The sequence below is a fragment of the Nylanderia fulva genome, unplaced genomic scaffold (genome assembly GCF_048542155.1).
Source record: "Nylanderia fulva isolate GAGA-0341 unplaced genomic scaffold, ASM4854215v1 Scaffold258, whole genome shotgun sequence".
In the NCBI taxonomy this organism is placed as follows: domain Eukaryota; kingdom Metazoa; phylum Arthropoda; class Insecta; order Hymenoptera; family Formicidae; genus Nylanderia; species Nylanderia fulva.
The window spans coordinates 11,055-32,027 of record NW_028190323.1 but is presented as its reverse complement, the minus strand read 5'-3'; the positions used below and the strand labels follow the sequence as shown (position 1 = coordinate 32,027).

The window sequence follows — 20,973 nt, the reverse complement described above, 5'->3', positions numbered from 1 at the left end:
AATGGCTTTATAATAAGCGATATTATCAGACAAAAAGACAAAAAATCAAAACAAAATCTACATTTGAAATAAAAACTTGCAATATTGCTAAAAAAATTACTAAAATGTATAAACAATTCTGGTCGAAGAATACCATAAAACTTTGTAATTGTTCAGAAATATTTATAAAAAATATTATTGAAAAAATCAATATTAAAGGTTATATTGAGAAACGATTGGAAGCCAAAAAAATTGTACGTTGGTGCATGTGTATTAGGAAAAATTATATTCGCAATATATACAAAATGTTAAGTTTAATTAAAAAGAAATCAGAAGTGTATTTGACTCTTGTCGCAGATTGTTCTACAATCGAAGACAAATTAACTGCACTATGTGGTGAATCTAGATATACAGCCTCATCTGAAAATTATTTTATTGAGTCTACATATCATTATGATGTAAATCCATTGGAACCTTTGATAATAAATGTAAAAGGAAAAGTAGTAAACATATTACCATTAACAACAGAACAAGCTAAAAAATCTTGATCGCGTAATATTTCAGACTATAAAACTAACAATCCGCTTTTAATTGACCGTGTTCTCAGAAGTCTCTTAAAACCATAAATACATGTACCTTAAACAATGAACCAAAACTGATGTGTAATACTGCAAGCTGTAAAATTAACGATCCGCTTTTAATTGATCGTTATCAGAAGTTTCTCGAAACCGTAAATACATGTACTTTAAAAAATGTACCAAAACTTATGCAAAATATTCATAAATGTACAATGAAAATTGCAAATAAGAAATTGGGTCATACGCGTAGAAGTTATATTGATATAACACTTTGCGAAGGAATGTTTCTTCCAGTTCAATTATTATCGCCTCATTTTCCAAAAGTAAGATATATGAAGCGTTTAATTTATCAACTTACATATTTTTATCGAAAGTTGGAAAATCTAGATGATGCTTTAAATAATGTAGATATGAATACTTTGAATGAAATTGTGACTTCTGCACAGGAGAAAGTAGATATGTACAGACATCAACGGATTGATACAATTTTGAGTGATGATGATATTATGTTTAAATATCGTTTAGCATTTAAAGCATTGACTGAACGCTCTGTGGACACATCACGACATGTTTGCGTATCATGCGAGAGATTGTGTTATAAAAAAAAGTGTTTCTAAAGTCAATAGTCTTCAGACACTAGTACATGTTAAAATTTGGAAAGATTTAATGACGTATGTACAACAACAAAAAGTTGATTGTAATATATATGTAATTATTGTGCAGGCCAATTTCGTAAAGGCTTAATGCCTGCATACTGCGTCTTAAATAATCTCTTTACAAATCAGGTGCCTGAAGTAATATCATCTCTTAATACATTCGAAAAAATTCTTATACAGAGAGCTAAAGCGTTTCAAACTGTCCTTAAAATAGGAACTGTTATTAATAATAAGTTGCCTCAAAGACAAATGGTATCAAAAGTTAAAGGTAGAACATTTCATTTACCACTTCCGTTACAGGAGACATTAAATAAATTATGTTCTAATACTGATCCAATAAATATTAATCATGAGTTATATATATTAGTTAGAGGTATCCCGACAAAATCAAAGATTATTTGGGAAGAGGTAGTTGATGTTAAAAAAGTATTTGACGCTTTAACGTGGTTAAAGCGCAACAATACTTTATATTCTCATATTATATTGCCAAATGAATTACAATGATTTACGTTTACCAAAATTAAAAAATTCAGAATTTCAAATAGAAGATGAGACAGAAGATAATGCAGAAATAGCTGATGATGAGACTGAATTATTAAATGAGACAGAAGATAATGTAGAAGTAGCTGATGATGAGACTGAATTATTAAATGATCCGATAGAAGAGATAAAAAATGATATGTTAGAAGGTCGACGGAAAGCAATGTTGACTCAAGTGACTAATGCTGAAAACGATGGCTATTACGAACAATATACCATCTATCCCTTATATGAAAAGAAAGCAAATAAAACTGCGACAGCTTTATATCAAATGTTAAAAATTCAGGACTTGCCTCTGAACAATCGTGAGCAACATTTAGATTTAATGTGTTTTCCAGATTTATATTTTTCTGGTATTAATGGACAACGTGAGATTAGACAAGTGAAACTTCATGATCATGAATTTATTAAATGTTGTTTGACATCTAAACATCCACCAGTATAGATTAAATCTACAATATGTATTTTATTTATTGAACGATGCAAATATGCGTCAATTAAGTCGTGGAATTTTTCATAAAATGAATGTAACTAATCCGCGATTTCGTTATACAGCTGCAGAATACCTAGACGTAATGTCGAAAAAATTGTTGGAATCTAATTTGAGTACAATATTTGCCACACTTCGAAATACGGAGCAATATTAGTGTAAATCGAGAAACGATTTAAATTGTATGACGCAACATTATGGACCTGCGACATGGTTTTTAACACTCAGTCCAAGTGAGTAGTTGTGGGAAGATTTAGGTGAATATATTCGTGAAGTAAATGAATGGCATGACGCTTCCTTAAGCGTTAGCGCACTCGTTGTTAGAGATCCAGTATCAACATCCAGGTTTCTCGATAATAAGTTTCGGGCAATGCTTGACTTCATTAGGTCTAAAGATCATCCAATTGGAGAAGTAACGTACTATTTCTGGCGACGAGAATATCAAGGTAGAGGTATACAACATTTTCACTTATTAATTTGAATTAAAAATGCACCAATTTTCGGTAAATCTACTATTGAGGAAGTTTCCAAATTTATTTCACAACATATAAGCTGCACAATACCGGATCAAAATATTTCGCCATTGTTGTACAGACGTGTTGATACGCATCAGCGACATACACATAATGATTATTGTCTTCGTTCTAAAAAAGTAGGACGTAAAGTTATTCGTCGATGTCGTTTTTGGATTTCCTCGTCCCGTTACTGAAACTTTGAATATCAGGGATGTGGCAACTTCGATAGCCGGTAGAAAACAATTGAAACATAAAAGTAGACTTTACGATCTTCCTCGAACGGATAATGAAGGTAATATAAATGACTATAATCCTGTTCTTCTTACTGCATGGAAAGGTAATATGGATATACAATTTATTGGTAAAAAATCATCGCTGCTAACCTGGTATGTTACTAAATATATGAATAAAGCGGGAAAAAGTGAATTATTTGAGAATATTCTTGATAGTAAGGATAACAAAAATAAATTATTAGCGAGTCATCTTTGGAATATTGCTTTGCGATTTACGAATAATAGAGAATGTGGAGCTCTCGAAGCTGCTGATATATTGTTAGGTATTCCTTTGTATGGAACTGATCGAAATACAACCATCAGATGGTTAGATGTTAATCAAATACGATATAGAAAATTAAAAAGTCGTAAAGAAATTGAAGCTCTTGATTCTGAATCTACAGATATATTTTATCAATCTTTGACAGATGATCATTATCCACATAGACCAAACGAATTAGAAAATACGTCTCTTTATGAATTTGCACAGTGGTACGATATCTCAAAGATCAAACCGAAAAATAAGTTTATTGAATATTATAAAATAGGTAATGGTTGTGTTATCTTAAACGGCGACAGCGCGGATATCTTATTAATCATTTTAGATATAATGTTAATACACAGCCGGAAAATTATTTCTTTGCGTTATTGCTTATGTTTAAACCATGGCGAAAATTAGAGGATCTTAAAAATGAATGCGATACTTATACCGAATCGTTTCACAAAGTAAAACTGCATCTTGTAGAAGCATTGCAATATTATGAAAAATTATAAGAATTGCAAAAAGCATTTGAAACTGCAAAACAGTTAGTTCAGCAATGCTTAGATGACGATTTGCAAAAACAACAGTCTCAGGATGATCCTGAAAATGCAATAGGTATTCAAAATATAGAGGCTGGTGAAGCAATGCAAGATTTTAAAGATCTTGGTGATAGAGCAATTCAAGAAATTGATGTATCTGACATGATAGTAAAATTAAATACGGATCAAAAACGAGTATTTGATAAAGTTACCAATGCTATAGAGTCCGATAAATCAATATTACGATTATATGTTAGCGGAGAAGGTGGTACTGGAAAAAGTTTCTTAATCAAGACTATTAAATGCTGGATAAAACAAAATCTCAACAAAGATACTGCTGTAACAGCACCTACTGGTATAGCAGCATTTAATATAAATGGTTTGACAGTTCATAGATTGCTTCAATTACCCGTTGAACATGGTCAAACTCCTAAGTATAAACAATTATCTGATTGTGTATTAAAAGTTTTACGAACAGATCTTAAAGATGTTATTCTTTTCGTAATTGATGAAGTGTCAATGATATCTAATTTGACTTTAATATATATTCATCTTTGATTGTCTGAGATATTTGATACTAGTGATTGCGATGATGGTTGGTTTGGTCGAAAGCATATTCTTTTATTCGGAGACTTGCTTCAATTGCCTCCTGTACGCGAAGATCTTATCTTTACACATTTATCCGATCAAAAAACTGCTAATTATCTTGGTTCTTTAAATGCTGTTAATTTATGGATTACATTATTTGAATATGATGAATTGATAATCAATATGCGTCAGCATAAGGAGATAATTCATACCGTGAATTATTGTCGCGAATTCGTATTGGTTTAGTGACAAAATCTGATTGTAAAATTCTAGAGAGTAGAAAAATATCTTTCAAAGCTGATTCTTTCGAATCTAGATTAAATGAATTATGTGATTTTATTAACAGTTTATCATCGGACATTGTTTGTTTATTTCCTACTTGTAATATGTGTGATGTCCTTAATAATGCAATGTTAAGTCGCATTACTTCCAAAGAACTATTATTAATTGCTGAAGATACGATTGATTGTACATCATATGTAAAAAAGAAAGTATTAAAAGTATTGTCAAATAACGATGATGATAGTTCTCGAACAGCTGGACTTTCAAAACAAATTACAATTAAAATTGGAGCAAAAGTTATGATTCGGCGTAACATCGATGCCAGTTTGGGTCTTGTAAACGGTACAATTGCTAAAGTAATTTTAATTGTACGAGAAACATCTACTGATGACGTAGAAAAGATTAAACTTCTTTTACCATCAGGTTTAGAATATGAAATTGAAAGAGTAACGGCTAAATTTCAGGTATTGGATAGAGCGTATGTGATTCGAAAACAATTTCCATTATCTTTAAGTTATGGCATCACTATTCATAAAAGCCAAGGATTAAGTTTGCAAAGTGTTGTTATGGATATTGGCAACTCTGTATTTAGTTGTGGTCAAATTTATGTTGCCTTGTCGCGAGTAACATCTCTAGAAGGAGTGCATTTAATAAACTTTGATCCTTCAACAGTAATAGCTAACGAAAAAGCTATTATTGAATATAATGTGATAAAAATAAGGCCAACTTATCGAGCTGAATATTCGAGATGTTCAGTCAACTACCATTTATTACATGTATAAATTATGAAACTACAGTCATTATATTAAAACTAACGCAAATTACAATCATTCTATAAACGTTTCGACCGCACGCGGTCTTCTTCAGTATAATTATTGAAATATAAATTCATACAAATTCACATAATATCGAAATTTAATTATAGTTATTCAGAATCGAGAGTTTTTGAGCAATTAACGCGTGTTCTAATCCGTCCTGTCCAACAATGTTCGCCTCGATATGATCTCTGATTTTGTTCAGATCTCGGATAGTTTCATCGTTAATATGCGAGAAATTAACCCGTTCCGTAGGCGCTATCATCGTCCTTCTTGACAATTTTGCCACTTATTAACAGTTATTAAGGATGACACATAACAAACCAACAATACAGAAAGACAGCTCATTTTAAACTCTCAACTCGCAGAGTTGAGAGTTATTATTATCACTTTATCACCTTATTTTTATCACTTTGTTTTCAGTATACGAGCGACAATTTGTATTAATTTATTGAATATAATCTTTAAAACAGATATACAATCCGAAAGCAGAAATGATTGCTGTGTCAAAAGAACGTTGTCGTAAAGTAAAAGATGTTCCATGGGCGTTACCAAACATAGTTACTTCTGTTCAAAAATCAAATTCAGATCGAAAAATTCAACATACAGTTTCAAATAAAAGAATTCAAAGCACTGCTTGGATCATACGTGGTTTTCAGAATACAGACAAGATTTCATGTTATGCAAATACAGTATTGCAATGTTTATTACATTTAAATATTATTAGGCAGCAGTTGATTAATTGCGATAAAACAGACGTTTTACGTATATTAATCCATCGATATAAAAATGGAATGCGAAATCTAAATACATATGCAATACGGCAATGTTTAGGAGAATATTTTTCGAGTATGGTAAGACGCGAAACGCGTACGATTTTCTTACGGCACTTTGCGAAAAATATAATTGCATTACAAATTTGATACATCAAGTAACTTTTACCAAGCGATGAAAAAACATGTGGTAATACAAAAACTATTGTTGAAAATAATATTGCTATTTCAATTTCCCTTGATAATTTAAAAAAAAAAAGTTGTAATCTTAATGAATTATTAAATTCTACATTTTCACATTGGTTTCACTTACACAACGAATCATGTGAATATTGTACTAGAACTGATCAAATATTTAAAAATAAAGTAATATTAACAAGAGAAATAATTGTTATTCGTTTAATACTATTTTTAGCACAAGATGGTAAATTAATAAAAGCAGAAAACAAATTTAATTTATGTGCTGTTCCAACAACTAAAGTATTAAAGCGGGACAATTGTACAAGACGATGAGTGCTATACTTTATGATAGTTCGTGCACCGATGAAGGTCATTATGTAAGCATATGTAGAGAAGGACTATCTAATATTTGGATCGAAATAGATGATGCAGAAGTAAAAAAGAGGCAGTAGCCTAGAGGTGCTAAAGATGTTTATATAATATTTTTACAAAAAATAGGTAATAAATAATACTAATTCGATATAAAATAAAGTAGTTATAAAATTCTTCCTAAATAGATTTTTATAATATCAAGTTTATGACTATTACTATTTAATCATTTAATATTGTATTTCGATCAGTCCTATATAAAAAAAGGTTTCGTAATATATTAGCAATTTTATGACAACGCTTACATTCTGCATTATTCGTGAAATGCAAAAAAATATTTTTTACTTAAAATACAAGATAGTTATTTTTATCTATAATAAGCAAAGATGACCGTCGTATTTTAAAATATGACGGGGGTGGTGGCGGGTTCTTTGCTTATTTATTTAAAGATCCTTATTATATACAAAAATGAATGATATAATCTCTAAAAACTCACCTTTAAAAAAAGGTAAAAAAAGGCGACCAGTAAAGGGCACGCCATTAACAAAAATTATCCATTGCAAACCCATGTAGAATCCTATCCTATTGCAAACCCATGTAGAATCCTATGAAAAATTAATCATTGCAAACTCATGTAGAATCCTAGGCAAAATTAACCATTGCAAACCCATGTAGAATCGTACCCATTGCAAACCTATGTGGAATCCTATGAAAAATTAACCATTGCAAACCCATGTAGAATCCTATGAAAAATTAACCATTGCAAACCCAAGTAGAATCCTATGAAAAATTAACCATTGCAAACCCATGTAGAATCCTACATTGCAAACCCATGTACAATAGAATTGTATGAAAAATTATCGATTATAAACCCATGTACAATCGTAACAAAACAAAAATTTATGTTCTAAAATTAATATCTCTACAAAAAGTAATGTCCAAAAATTGCGCGAATAAATAAACATTTTTATAAAAAATTAAAATTTAAAAACTTATGCAAATTTAAAATTAATATAAAATAAAAAGAAATAAAAAAATTTTAGTTAAAAAAACTTAGCGCGCTGCTAAATAATATTCTAATGGTATTAAAATAAAATTGTTACTTTTAAACTCATTGCAGTTAAAATATGTTTTGTGTTTAAATTAATTAATGTTACATTAAGGTGCATTGTAATTTTGTAACCAAGCAGCGCGCCCAGTTTTTTTAACTAAAATTTTTTTATTTCTTTTTATTTTATATTAATTTTAAATTTGCATAAATTTTTAAATTTTAATTTTTTATAAAAATGTTTATTTATTCGCGCAATTTTTGGACATTACTTTTTGTAGATATATTAATTTTAGAACATAAATTTTTGTCAATTAATAGATTTTTTTATTTAAAAATACTTTTTTGTTGAACACTTTTTTACATGGCGCATGGACTTGGCATCTTGTTTATCTTTTTTTTTAAAAGATAAGTTTTTTTATAGTACGATTCTACATTTGCAAATTTAAATTTTTACTGATTCATTATACAACTCTATATATGTCTGCAACTTTAATTGCAAATAACATGTGGAAATAAAGACACTTTTATTATATAATTCGAACTCAATCTATCGATTAAGTCTAATACAAACTCGATTGCTTCAGCCGTTATTGAGGATTCGAAATTTATAATAGACTCAAATGTCCGACTCGCGTTAAGATACACGGTGTCTCGGTTACGCCCTTAACTGGTCGCGAGACACTACTGTGTCTCTTGATAAACTCTAATAGTTGACTAATTAATAAAAGGTTAATATCCAAATAAGATATTATAAATGTAAAACTTTATAGTTAATTAGAATATTGTATGTTATAATTAACGATAAGTTAACGCCCGAAATTTAATGATATAAATATATATTCAATTCAATTCTTTATTCTTCCCCTGAGGGATTGAAGGCGCTTTTGAAGGAGCGTTCCCCAACCTTACACAAGCTCTTACAATCTTTACTTATATCTACTCTTACATCTAATTTACAATTAACTTAATTCTACCTTAACCTACTTATCTACTACTTTAGAGAGAGAAAGAGCCGTCCCTACCTACCGCTTCGCTTCGGCTTCCGATTCCCCATATATTCTCCACCACCTCATTCATACCTCACTCATTCTCCTCCTCATACTTCCTTCCTCCTTTTCCCCTCCCTCCCCCTTTTCTTCCGTTCTTCCCTCTTCCCTCTTTTTCTCTATTTCTCTCATCCATCCTTCCCCTTCTCCTCCTTCCTGCAATATTTCCTTCATTCTTTCCCACCAGTTTCCCTTCTCCCCTTCTCCCCCACATTCTCCTATCACATGCTCCCATGTTTCTTCTTCTATCCCACATAACCTACATCTTCTTTTCTCCTCTTCTTCCCAGTATCTTGCCCCTCTCATCTCATTGTTCATTCTGAACCTAACTATCCTTCTCCATCTACTTTCCCCCCATCCCTTTCTCAGGTATTCCGGTAAACCCTCCTCCTTCCATTCCCCATACCATCTATTATATCTCGACTCTCTTATCCTCTCCCATCTTTCCTCCTTTTGCCTTTCCCTGTCTTTCTGCTCCCACCCCTCATATACTTCCTCTCCCCTTCCCCTTTTTTCCTCCATCTCTTTCCCTTCTATTCCTCTTTCTTCCCAGAATTTCTCCCTCTCTTCCTCCCACATCGTTCTTTCCTTTCCTCCTCTTATCCTCTCTTTCATATCCTCAAAACATTTCCTCGCTAAACTTCCTCCCCTTCCTTCCTCCAACTTCCTCTCATACCCTACCGCCCTCCTTCCTGCCCTTATCCTAAATTTGTTTTTTCCTATCTCCTCTCTTACCATATACCCCGGCGTGCACCAGTCTACTCCTAACGTCCACCTAATCCATCGCTCCTGCATTGCCTCCACCTCTCTCCTCTCCTTCCATCCCCATATTTCCGCCCCATATTCCAACACCGTCCCCACCAACCTTTCCATTAGCCATACTCTTTTCATCCAGTCTCTTGCAAACTTTCTCTTTCCCATTCCCCACACTTGTCTTATCACCGCTCCTGCTTTCCTAACTCTGTTCTTTACCTGCGCCTCCTGCCTCCCATTCCTCTGTAGCTTATACCCTAAATATGTAAATTCTTTCACTTCCTCTAACCTTTTTCCTTTCCATCTCCACTCCACTCTTTTCATTCTTCCTCCTCCCTTTTTAAACCTCATTACCTTTGTCTTATCCACATTCACCTCTAACCTTTTCTTGTCCATATAACTCTCCATTTTCCCCAACATATGTATCATCCCTTCCTCATCCTCCGCCAACAGTACCATGTCATCTGCGTACGCCAAACAATGCACCTTTTCCCCTCCCAGTATCACCCCCCCCCCAACCTCCTTTTCTTAGCACTTCCTCTATATCCGCTATCAGCAAACTGAATAAGTGCGGACTCATTGGGCAACCTTGCCTCACCCCCCTTGCCGTCCAAAAATTTTCTCCCTCCTCCTTCCCCACTCTTACCTTACTCCTCGTTTCCCTGTACACCTCTTCTATCCTACTCCTTAAACCCTCCCTCACTCCCCTCCTCTTCATTGCCTCCATTAACACCTTCCTATCTACCGAATCAAACGCCGCCTTCAGGTCCATAAATGCCGCGACTACCTTTCCTCCCTTCTTATTTACCCTCTTATTCACCAGATAATTCAACACATAGATACTATCCATCACCCCCATTCCCTTCCTAAAACCTGTCTGACTCTCCGGTATCATATTCTTCCCCTCCATTTCTTCCTTTAACCTTTCAGTTAAAATCCCCACGTATACCTTGTATAGCGTTGGCATCAATGTCACTCCTCTATAGTTTTCCACTTTATTCCCCGTTCCCTTTTTCAACAGTGGCACTATTATCCCTTCTTTCCACCTCTCCGGCCATCCTTCTCCTCTCCATACTCTGTTGCACATTTCCCATACCCACTCTTCTATCCTCTCCCCTCCATATTTCCATACCTCACTTGGTATCCCATCCTCCCCCGCTGCTTTTCCTTTCTTCAGTTTTCCCAGCATCCTCTTCACTTCCTCCCTGCTTATCTCCTGCTCCTCATCCCTCTCCCTTTTTTCTTTTCCTCCTCTTACCACTTTTACCTCTATCCCTCCCAATAAATCCATAAAGTATTCCTTCCATTCCTCCGCCTTTATCTCCTCATTCACCCCTTCTCTCTTTTTCCTTTCCCTGTTAATAATCTTCCATACCTCTCCTTCCGTTCTTGCCTCTATCGCCTCCTTGTACCATCTTAGCCTCTCCTCCTCCCTTTTTCCTTTACACATTAGCTTATATTCCGCCCTTACTTTTCTATATCCTTCTCCTCCTCCTCCTTTTTTCCTCCATTTCCTTAACTTTTTCCTCACTTCTTTCCTCTTCTTCTCACATTCCTCGTCCCACCACCCTTTCCTTTTCCCTTCTCCACTCTCTTTTTCTCCTTCTCTCAATTCCTCTTCTATTCTTCCTATTTTTTCCTCTAGCTCCTCTTCAATCCCCTCCTTCCACCCCTCTCCCCACTCTATTTCCTCTCTTATTCTTTCTCCTCCCCTCTTTGTCCATCTCCCTCTTTTTCTTATTCCTTTTCCCTCCCCCCCTTTTCCCTTTTCAGCTCCTCCTCTTCTTTCTAGCGTTACAATCAATGGGTGATGGTCCGATTCTATGTTATCTCCCACCTCCATTCTCTTTATCCTTTCTTTTACTCTATCCTCTCCCACCACGTAATCTATCACCGATTCCCCTCTTCCTCCTGTGTATGTGTACTCCCCCTTCCTATCCCCTCTTATCCCTCCATTAAAAATTCCCCATCCTACCTCTTCCAACTCTTTTATCAACTTCTTCCCTTCCTCATTAACTTTCTTGTCCTTCGATCTTCTTTCTTCTTCCTCCTCCCCTCCTATCACCCCCCCCCCTTCTACCTGTCCTTGCGTTGAAATCTCCTCCCAAAATCGTCTAATTATTTTCTTCTTTCTCTTCCATCCATTCCTTCATTTCCTCCAATTTCCTTTCCATGTCCCCGTTGATGTATACGCCTATTACCCTCCACTTCTCTCTTCCTACTTCTAAATCCGCCATCATTATTCCCTCCGCCTTTTCTCCCATTCCTGATACTTTTATCTTCCCCCTCTCCTCCCTTACCCCCATGATCATTCCCCCCATCGGTCTTCCTTTCTTCTTTCTCTTCTTTGCTGCTTGCTTCTCCCATCTATATCCTTTCGGTAACCTCTTTTTAATCGCCTCCCACCCCCTTTCCTCTATCCATGTTTCCATCATCACCACCACCTCCCAATCTTCTATTTCCTTCCAGAACTTTTCTTCCTTATTCTTCAGCCCTGCCACATTCCAAAAACCTATCTTCCATTCCTCTCTTACTTCTCCTCCTTTTTCCTTTCTCTCCTGTTCCTTTCTCCTTTCTGCCTCCGTCTCCCTTTCTCCTTCCTCCTTTCTCCTCTTACTATTGTTTCTCCCCTCCTCCTTTCCTTCTTTCCTCTCTTCTCCCTTCTTCTATCCCTTTTTTTCCTCCATTCCTGTCTTCATACCCCCTTCTTCCCCCCTCATTTTCTCTATACCTTCTCTAATTTCTCCTTTCCAATTTTTAAGCACACCTTCCTCCTCTTCCCATCTCCACCATACATCATTGATTTTTTATCCTTCCATAGCTCGTCCATACATTGTTTCCTTTCCTTCTTTCTATCTCCGCGATCTCCATTAGCCTCCATTTTACCTTTCTCTCTTCCCATGTTAAATCATCTTCTATTCTCACCCTCTTTCCTCTTAATATCTTCTTCCTCTCCATTACCTGTCTTTTTTGTTCTCTACTTCCTAGTTTTACTACCACCATTTCACCTTCCTTTCCCTCCTTTCCTTTCAACATCCTTATCCATTCTATCTCTGCTTTCGCTCCTATCTCTTTCATTAATTTCTCTACTCTTTCCTTTACCCCTTCCTTCCCTTCCTCCATTCTTTTTATTACTATGTTATTTCTTCTCTCTTTTCTTTCCTTCCATTCTAATTTTTTTCCTATGTCCTTCACTTTTCCTATTATTGTCTCGTTTATCCCCTTACTTCCTCCTTCGCCCCCCTCTCTTTCTCTTTCCTCCTTTCTTCCTCTTTCCTCTACTCTTGCTTCCAAATCTATTACTCTCTTCTCCAGGCTCTCTATCTCTTTTCTCAATTCTCTTCTTTCTTCTCTCCATTCCCCCTCCTTTTTCCAAATTTCTATCTTCAATTTTCTCATTTCCTCGCCTAACTTCTCTGTTATCTTCTCCCCTATCTCTTCCATCATTCTCCTTAACTCCTCCTTTTCTATCCCCCCTACCTCTCTATTCAGCCTTTCTGTCTTCTTGCTCCTTCTTAGTCTTCTTTCCTTTTCTTCCTTATCCTCCTCTCCCCCTTTTTCTCTTTTCCTTTTCAAAAAATCCTCTATACATCCCATACTGCTCCTCCTCTCCTTCCCTAACTCCTCTACTCTTCTCGGCCTCCCTGCCTTCTTTTTTATTTCTTCCTCATCTCCCTTTTTTCCCCCTTCCTCTAACATCCTATCTCTATTGATCTCTATCCTCCTATCTCTAATATTCTCTTCATTAATCATTTCCCTCTTATCGCTTTCTTTCTTCGATTCACCTACTCTATGCTCCAACTCGCTCCAACTCGCTAGTGAATTCCCTAGTGAATTCCCTATCTTTTTACTTTACTGCACCTACTCCCTACACCTACTCTCTTTCTTCCACGTGTCTACGTGTACACGTGTCTCACCTTTTCCTACTTTCTACTTTCTAACTCCTTACCCCTTTATCTTCTCCTATCCTTTCAATCTCTCCTCCTCTTTTTTCTACACCCTCTCACCTCTTATCTCCTATTCACCTCACCCCTTTTCTCACTCTTTCCTCACAAATACCTGCCACGCTTTCACACACCTGTCACTCACTCTCTTACCGGAACCGGAAGCCGATATAAATATATATTATATTCTATTTAGGTAAATTTTATTTAGAATTTTGAATTAATATTTCAAAACCAGAGGCGAATGTCTAAATATAGATAGTCTAAATATATTATTATTTAATGTAGCATATTGTAAAAAGCGGATAAATACAACGTCAACGATTTATGCATGTCTAAACATTATTATTATAATAAATGCATATGAGTGAGTTGGATGAATGAAAAAGAAGTTAAATAAAGTAAAATGAGAACCCCTAAGGAGTGTTATTTAGTTACGGCGAAATAAATCTTTGATAGAATATGCGAGCATAAATAAACCCATTAGTCAATTAGAATTTACGTAACAAAAAGTGATTTTTATATTGCCCATATCAAGAATATGTGTCACTAAAAGGGGGAAAAATTTTATATATATATTTTATATATTAATAGTATATTAGCTAATAAGTGCGGGGAATCGTAAATCGGCCGAGAGTGCGGAAGTTTGGCGCACAAGGCGAAGCCGAGTGTGACTCCGCATGATCAGCCGATTTACGATCCGCACATGTTGGCTACGATATTTTGTGTGACTGGTGCGTGGAAAGAGCCCTTTCTAAAATCCCATCAAAGAACGACTTTCCGCGCGCCGGTTGCACAATAACTTTTTTTTCTTTCTAACTCTCTTTTTGCTGTCACTATCGTAATCAACCTTAAAAAGATTATAATATTTTATACAACAAATTAATATTATAACATTACTATTCTTATTGCTCATAACACAATATATCTTTTTTTAATTATATTTTTCAATAAAAACTTTTATTACCCTGAATGATATTTTAGAAGTAGTTTCTTCTTACTTGAGATATTTTCTTATATCTGGAGAGACATGCTAAAGTCATTATATATTATATCTATCTTCACAAAAATTCTATCAATAAACGTAAAATAACTTGATACTTTTGACAAATGTAATATATCGAGTGCAGTATACCTAAAAGTTACCACAATCAAATAATTCAGTATAATTTTCTTATACAATACACATTGTGACGTGACGCTTTTGGAGCGCCGTCACAAGGGCGAAAAGCCCGATCAGGTAGGCCGCGGAGATCTGGAGCGCCCCTCGTTTCGGGGAGGGTGCGATCCGTCGTTTTTCCGTGTTCCGTTTTACCGTATTTCTTGCGAGAATCGCAGTTGCACGCAGCATCGGCCTGTCGATGCGCGTGCGACCCGATTTGTAGGTAGAGCGACAAGGACGGCTCGAGAGAGCAGCCGGAGAGAGACATGTGAAGCAAGAGAGAGAGGGAGGATGCCGGAGTGCCGCAGCAAGAGAGAGAAGGAGGATGCCGGAATACCGCAGCGCGAAAGGAGGATGGAGCGAGCGTAGGAGAGAGAGAGCGCGGGACCTCGCGCAGTTAAGTATCAAGTATCCGTAATTTACTTTGATATATCTCGCGCAGAATTTAGGCGTTGAAAACATTATAGATACCGAGAGGACTCCGGGAGCCAAATCAACCACAGGGCCGATCCTGAAGAGGGACTACGGAGGGCCCGGCCAGCCTCCCGCTTGTTCCCGAAGGAGAGATGCCGCGGGAAGAAACCCGGAGGAAAATCCTCTCAAACAGCGATACGTTACCGTCGTAAGAATTACCTCAGCTAAAGGGGGAGGCGGGGGGAGACCTTAGAGCCCCCGCCATCGACCCTATCATCGAGGGAATGCGCAAAAGATCGGCGCGAAAAAGAAGGTACCGAGACGCGCGAGGCCCGGCTCTCCACTGTTCGGTGTGCCTTAAGACCAGAGAGGGTGACTCCAGGACTCCGAAACGTGCGACCCGAGGACTCGACTTCGCCGCCAGAAACTGTAAGCCGCCTCTCGAATAGTCGTAGATCCGTGTTGGTTGGTACCGTAGATATTGATCGTGTATCGTGATTACCGTGAGTACCGCACTCTCTCATTTTTCGTATCGTTTTGTGTGTGAGAGAGCGGTCTCTCTCTTTTGTTTTTCGGAGTATCGTATCGCGGGGCCAGCCGACTTTGCGTTTCGCGAAGCGAGCCCTCTCCGAAAAGTGCCGCCGACAGTCTATCGTCTCGAAAATAATTATTATAGATTCGGGTCACCAAGATAGTCAGAGTCACGTTTTTTCTATAAGCTCGATTATTAGATTTTCGGAATTTGCGTGTAGCCGTCTCCGCGAGTTTGTTAACTATTTCATTGTTTTCGACTCGGCGAGAGAGTCGTGCGAGAGAGTCACAAAATTTCCGTCATCTAGTTGTTATATTTTTTTTGCATACCGTGTCGTGTCTCGGAGTATCGTATTGTGACCTCTGTCTATACCGCGTGCCCGCGAGAATCAGTTAGACCATCATAACGTTTACCGATTTTGTCTTTGTTTATCCCGTTCGTATACAATTGTCGCGAAATTACCTAAGATGTTTCATATTGTATAAATAATAAGAATTTTGTAGATCCATTTCGAAATACCGTTATTCGCAGATCTTTATATTATATTTTTGTTTCCCTACCGCTAGTTTATATATTACTGTTGGTTACATAATTATATTATCCAATTGTATGTATCCGATGTTAAATTGTAAATCCTAAGTGTCAAATATATATATCTGTCAAATTATAACACCACGTGTATGTCTCTCTATACCTCTCTCTCAACCCTAGACCCATCACTCCTACAGACCCGCGACTCTGTATGACTTTTGGAGAAGTGACGTTAAGTACCGTTCACAGTAGTATCGTGGCGCGTTCACATGCGCCTGGCGCCCAACTTTACCGTGAGTTAATGAACGCCCCTAAGGGCGAAGAATTAACTCTTCTGATACCGATTTTTACCGTTTTATTAGTTAAACTTGGAGAATCTTTAAATTGAACGCTCCCCTGTCCGAACTTGGCGTTTCGGCACAGGAAAAGACGTTGCAACATTTTAAAATAATCAAAAAAATAAAAAAAATATCCAAAAAAATAGACAAATTTTAGAGAGTTGACTTTGGACGGTATTCATAAGTCCAAGCTTAAACATCGTCTTAAGATTTTCTTGATTAAGATCGTCTTGTTTGTATAAGTATGACTTGAGACTTCATGTATTCATAGTTTTAATTAAAATGAGACGATCTTCATAAAGAAATAAGCACTTCCTTTTATTTAAGATTTTATTACTGAAGTTAGTGCTTAAGATGATCTGATTTACTTTCAGTAATCTTCGGAATTTTTCTGATGTATCAGCCAATGAAATATGTGTTTAAATATAGAAAAATTTAACGAGTTGTATGTCTATACCATTTATTCATGTATCAAATTATTGCAGACTCTAAAGTATTGTTAGAAAGTTTTTAGAAAAGTTGTTAGAAAGTTAGAAACTTTTCTGTAAAAGAATGTCAAGCAAAAAACATTATATAGATCCCGAAGAGAATTCTTTCTTAAAATTTTAACAAAATATTCTCCTTGAAAAAAAGTGATGCTACAACTTTGAAAGACAAAGAAGAAGCATGGAATCAAACTTGCGATGCATATATCTATTGTTACAAGGTAAGAAATCTATAAATTTTTTCTAATTAGGTATATTAAATGCTTAAAATAAAAACGTTAATTATATCTGAAGAAAATCTAATATGATATTTGCGGTAGATAGCTTCATTTTTAAGCTAGATTTTAAATACTTTTTATATTCAAAGTAATTTAATTTTTAACATTTTAAAGTGTAATAAATTATTACAGAGAAGCGTTCAATTTAGAAAATTATGGAGTAATTTAAAATCAGTACAGAGAGATGTCCTTACGCAGGAAAAACATGCACGTTTATCAACAGGTGGTGGACCTGAACCTAAATCTGCGAGATTGACCCAGACATTGCCGCAATAGCACCCAATTTAATGACAATTGCACCAACATTATTTTCATCAAATTTATCAGATAAAATACTAGAAGGTAATTTCATCTTTATTTTATTTATTTATAATAAAAATTGAAAAAATAGTAACGATAAATATTTTTCAGAACGACAAAAAAGAATATTAATGATTATATTCCTGAAGAATTAATTGAAAATGTGGAGGGCATAGACTTTATTGATGATGATTTCCAAGAAGTTAATAATGATTCTATTATCACACTTCATACAAATGATAAAATAACTAATTTTATTGATATTTTCTATTAACATATGTGTTTATAAATAAGAATTTAGAATTAATGACAATGACAATTGAATGTTACAGACTCAAGCAGTGATGAGACTAATGATGCTGAAAAAGAAAATAATCCAGTAAATGCAATATTAAAAAATAATAAGGATAAATTTTATTAATATATTTATATTTATTTTTAGACACACTTCTCTCTCTCTGTGTGCGTGCGTGCGTGCGTGCGTGCGTGCGTGTTGCGTAGTATCTTAAGCATTTTAACAATTTGTATTGTACTGGTGGAACCGGCAGACCACGATTGTTAATTTTTGCTAATTCTTCTTCTTTAATTTTTGTTAATATTCCAAATAGGAGGAATCCTTATTAATCTATAGCGTCTTTTAATTGTAAATTATTATAAAAGGGTTTTAAGTCCATCACGAATGTATCGTTTTCGTACACGTTCTCTACTTGAAAATCACGATCAATCAATATTTTCAATATCATCAATTTCTTCCATTAATTCCATAATATTTAATAATAAGCTTATCTTAAAGTCATGTACGACTGACTTGAAAACATAACCTTTCTTTCTAATAAACATGTAGATCGATTCTGTAATTTAAGTGAGATCGTTCGTTTTTCGCACTTTCATCTCACGTGAGTTTATTCGTGCGATTCTGTAACGTCAAAGTGAAAATACGAAATCACTAGATTTGCTAATGTGATAATGTAAATAATTGTGGGAGAGAACTATCGATGGAGAGAACTCTGTGAATACCTCAAATAAAAAGTATCACGCCATTATTGCAAAAACTTTTTTTAACAAAAATGAATGTGACGGAGAAGCAGAAACAAATACTTATAAACTTTATGCGATCTCATCCCGATTTTGGAAGAGGCAGATTACGTTATAACCGCGAAAATAAAAAAAGAATAGTAAATGATTTTATAAATTATTTTATTATGATATAAATATTATTTTTAAAAACGATAAATAATAGAAGTAATAAATTGTAAATAAAAATTACAAGTAAATATGTGCATATTTTTTTATAGGACGAGTTATGGGAGGAAATAACATCAGATCTCAATTGTGCAGGCTGCGGTCCTCAAAAGTTGCCAAAAGAATGGGCAAAGGTAAATATACAATATATATACGTTAAATAAATAATTTACTTGTTAGTTACTATTTTACATAATACTATCTTATTTTACATAATACTAATGGCAAGATTATTCTTTTTTTGTTACAGACATGGCGTGATTGGAAATCGAATTTGTTAAAACGAGTAGCCACATATAAAAGTTACTCAGCAGGCACTGGAGGAGGACCACCAAAGACTTTAGACACTAGCCCCTCCGAAGACGATTTATTAGAATTTCTAACACCTGAAGCCAGTGGAATGTCTAATATTCCTGAAGGAGGAGCTATTGGCGATAATAACTTTACTTCTCCTTACTTGACCGCTAAAAAAATGTTGACGTCACAGAATCTGCAGGATTCTCCTATCTGGCAAACCAAAGAATTCTCAACTTCGCAGAATTCACAGATCAAGAAAACTTCATGCTTCCAAAGATCTCAAGATATGACTTCCTCCTTGCATCTCAATGCTGAAGTAATGTTATTTTATTGTAGAATTTTAAAATTATTATTATATACTATAGTTTTAATATTAATTTTATCTTACAAATTTCAGGAAAATCTCTTCGATTGTGATGTAATAAATGTCAATGATACAGAGAATCTTCCAATAAATGTAAGTGCAATCATAATATATGATGTTTCTTTTGTTCACACAATGTATCTATTTCTTGCAAAGTAGTATATAAAAGTATTCTATTCTGTTTCAGATATCTTCTAATGTACTCGCTTCTATAGGAAATGTACAGATTCCAAAACAAGTACATTGCCAGAACTCCAGTACAATATCAACAAAAAACAAGAGATATTCTGATGACAGAGGTAATGAAAATTAATTACTAATGACCACTCCTTTCTTATGTGATATATCATCACTATTTCATTTTATTTAATCTTTTGACATCTATTATTGAAGAAAACTGATATTAATTATAATATTGAATTTCTTTTAGATATGGGTAACAAAAAAATTAAACAGAACTGGCAAACCACCAAAGAGTTCTTGACCTCGCAGAGTTCACAGATCCAAAAAACTTCATGCTTTCAAAGACCTCAAGATACGACTTCCTTCTTGCATCTCAATGCTGAAGTAATATTATTTTACTGTAGAATTTTAAAATTATTATTATATACTATAGAGTTTTAATATTAATTTTATCTTACAAATTTCAGGAAAATCTCTTTGACAATGACATAATAAATGATGATACAGAGAATCTTCCAATAAATGTAAGTGCAATGATAACATATATAATGTTTTTTTTCTTTACGCTGTATCTATTGTATTTCTTGCAAAGTATATGAAGGTATTTTGTTTTGTTTCAGATATCCTCCAATGTACTTGCTTCTACAGAAAATGTACAGATTCCAAAACAAGTACATTGTCACAACTCCAGCACAATGTCAACAAAAAACAAGAAATATTCTGATGACAGAGGTAACAAAAATTAATAACTATTGACGACTCTTCTCTTGTGTGATATATTAACACTATTTTATTTTATGTTATTTTATCTTTCGATGTCTATTATTGAGAAAAATTGATATTAATTATATTTAATTTTTAGATACCGGTAACAAGAAAACAAAGCAGAATGTTAAACAATTATTTGAACAGCACACCGTGGATTATTGCAGTATTCAGGAGCGATCATTACAATTGAAAGAGGAAAAATTGACTGTAGCAAGAGAAGAGTTACAATTAAAAAAAGAAACTTACCAAGAACGCAACGAACTTCTAACATCGTTGATTGAAAAGGTAGATGAATTAACGAATATAATTCGATCCGTTGCTCCGCAATATTTGGAATAAAATAAGAAAAACAAAGTACATTGATGGGAAGTTTGCACGGGAGAGTTTCATGTCTGTCATAAATATTAAAAGAATTGGTGCAATTTTTTTGTTAATTAGTTTTTATTT

General features: G+C 34.7%; 1 pseudogene; it reads left to right on the top strand.

Annotated features, from left to right (window-relative positions):
• Positions 1-2,613: 2,613 nt before the first annotated feature.
• On the top strand, positions 2,614-20,930 carry LOC146722900 (uncharacterized; annotated as a pseudogene).
• Positions 20,931-20,973: the final 43 nt, after the last annotated feature.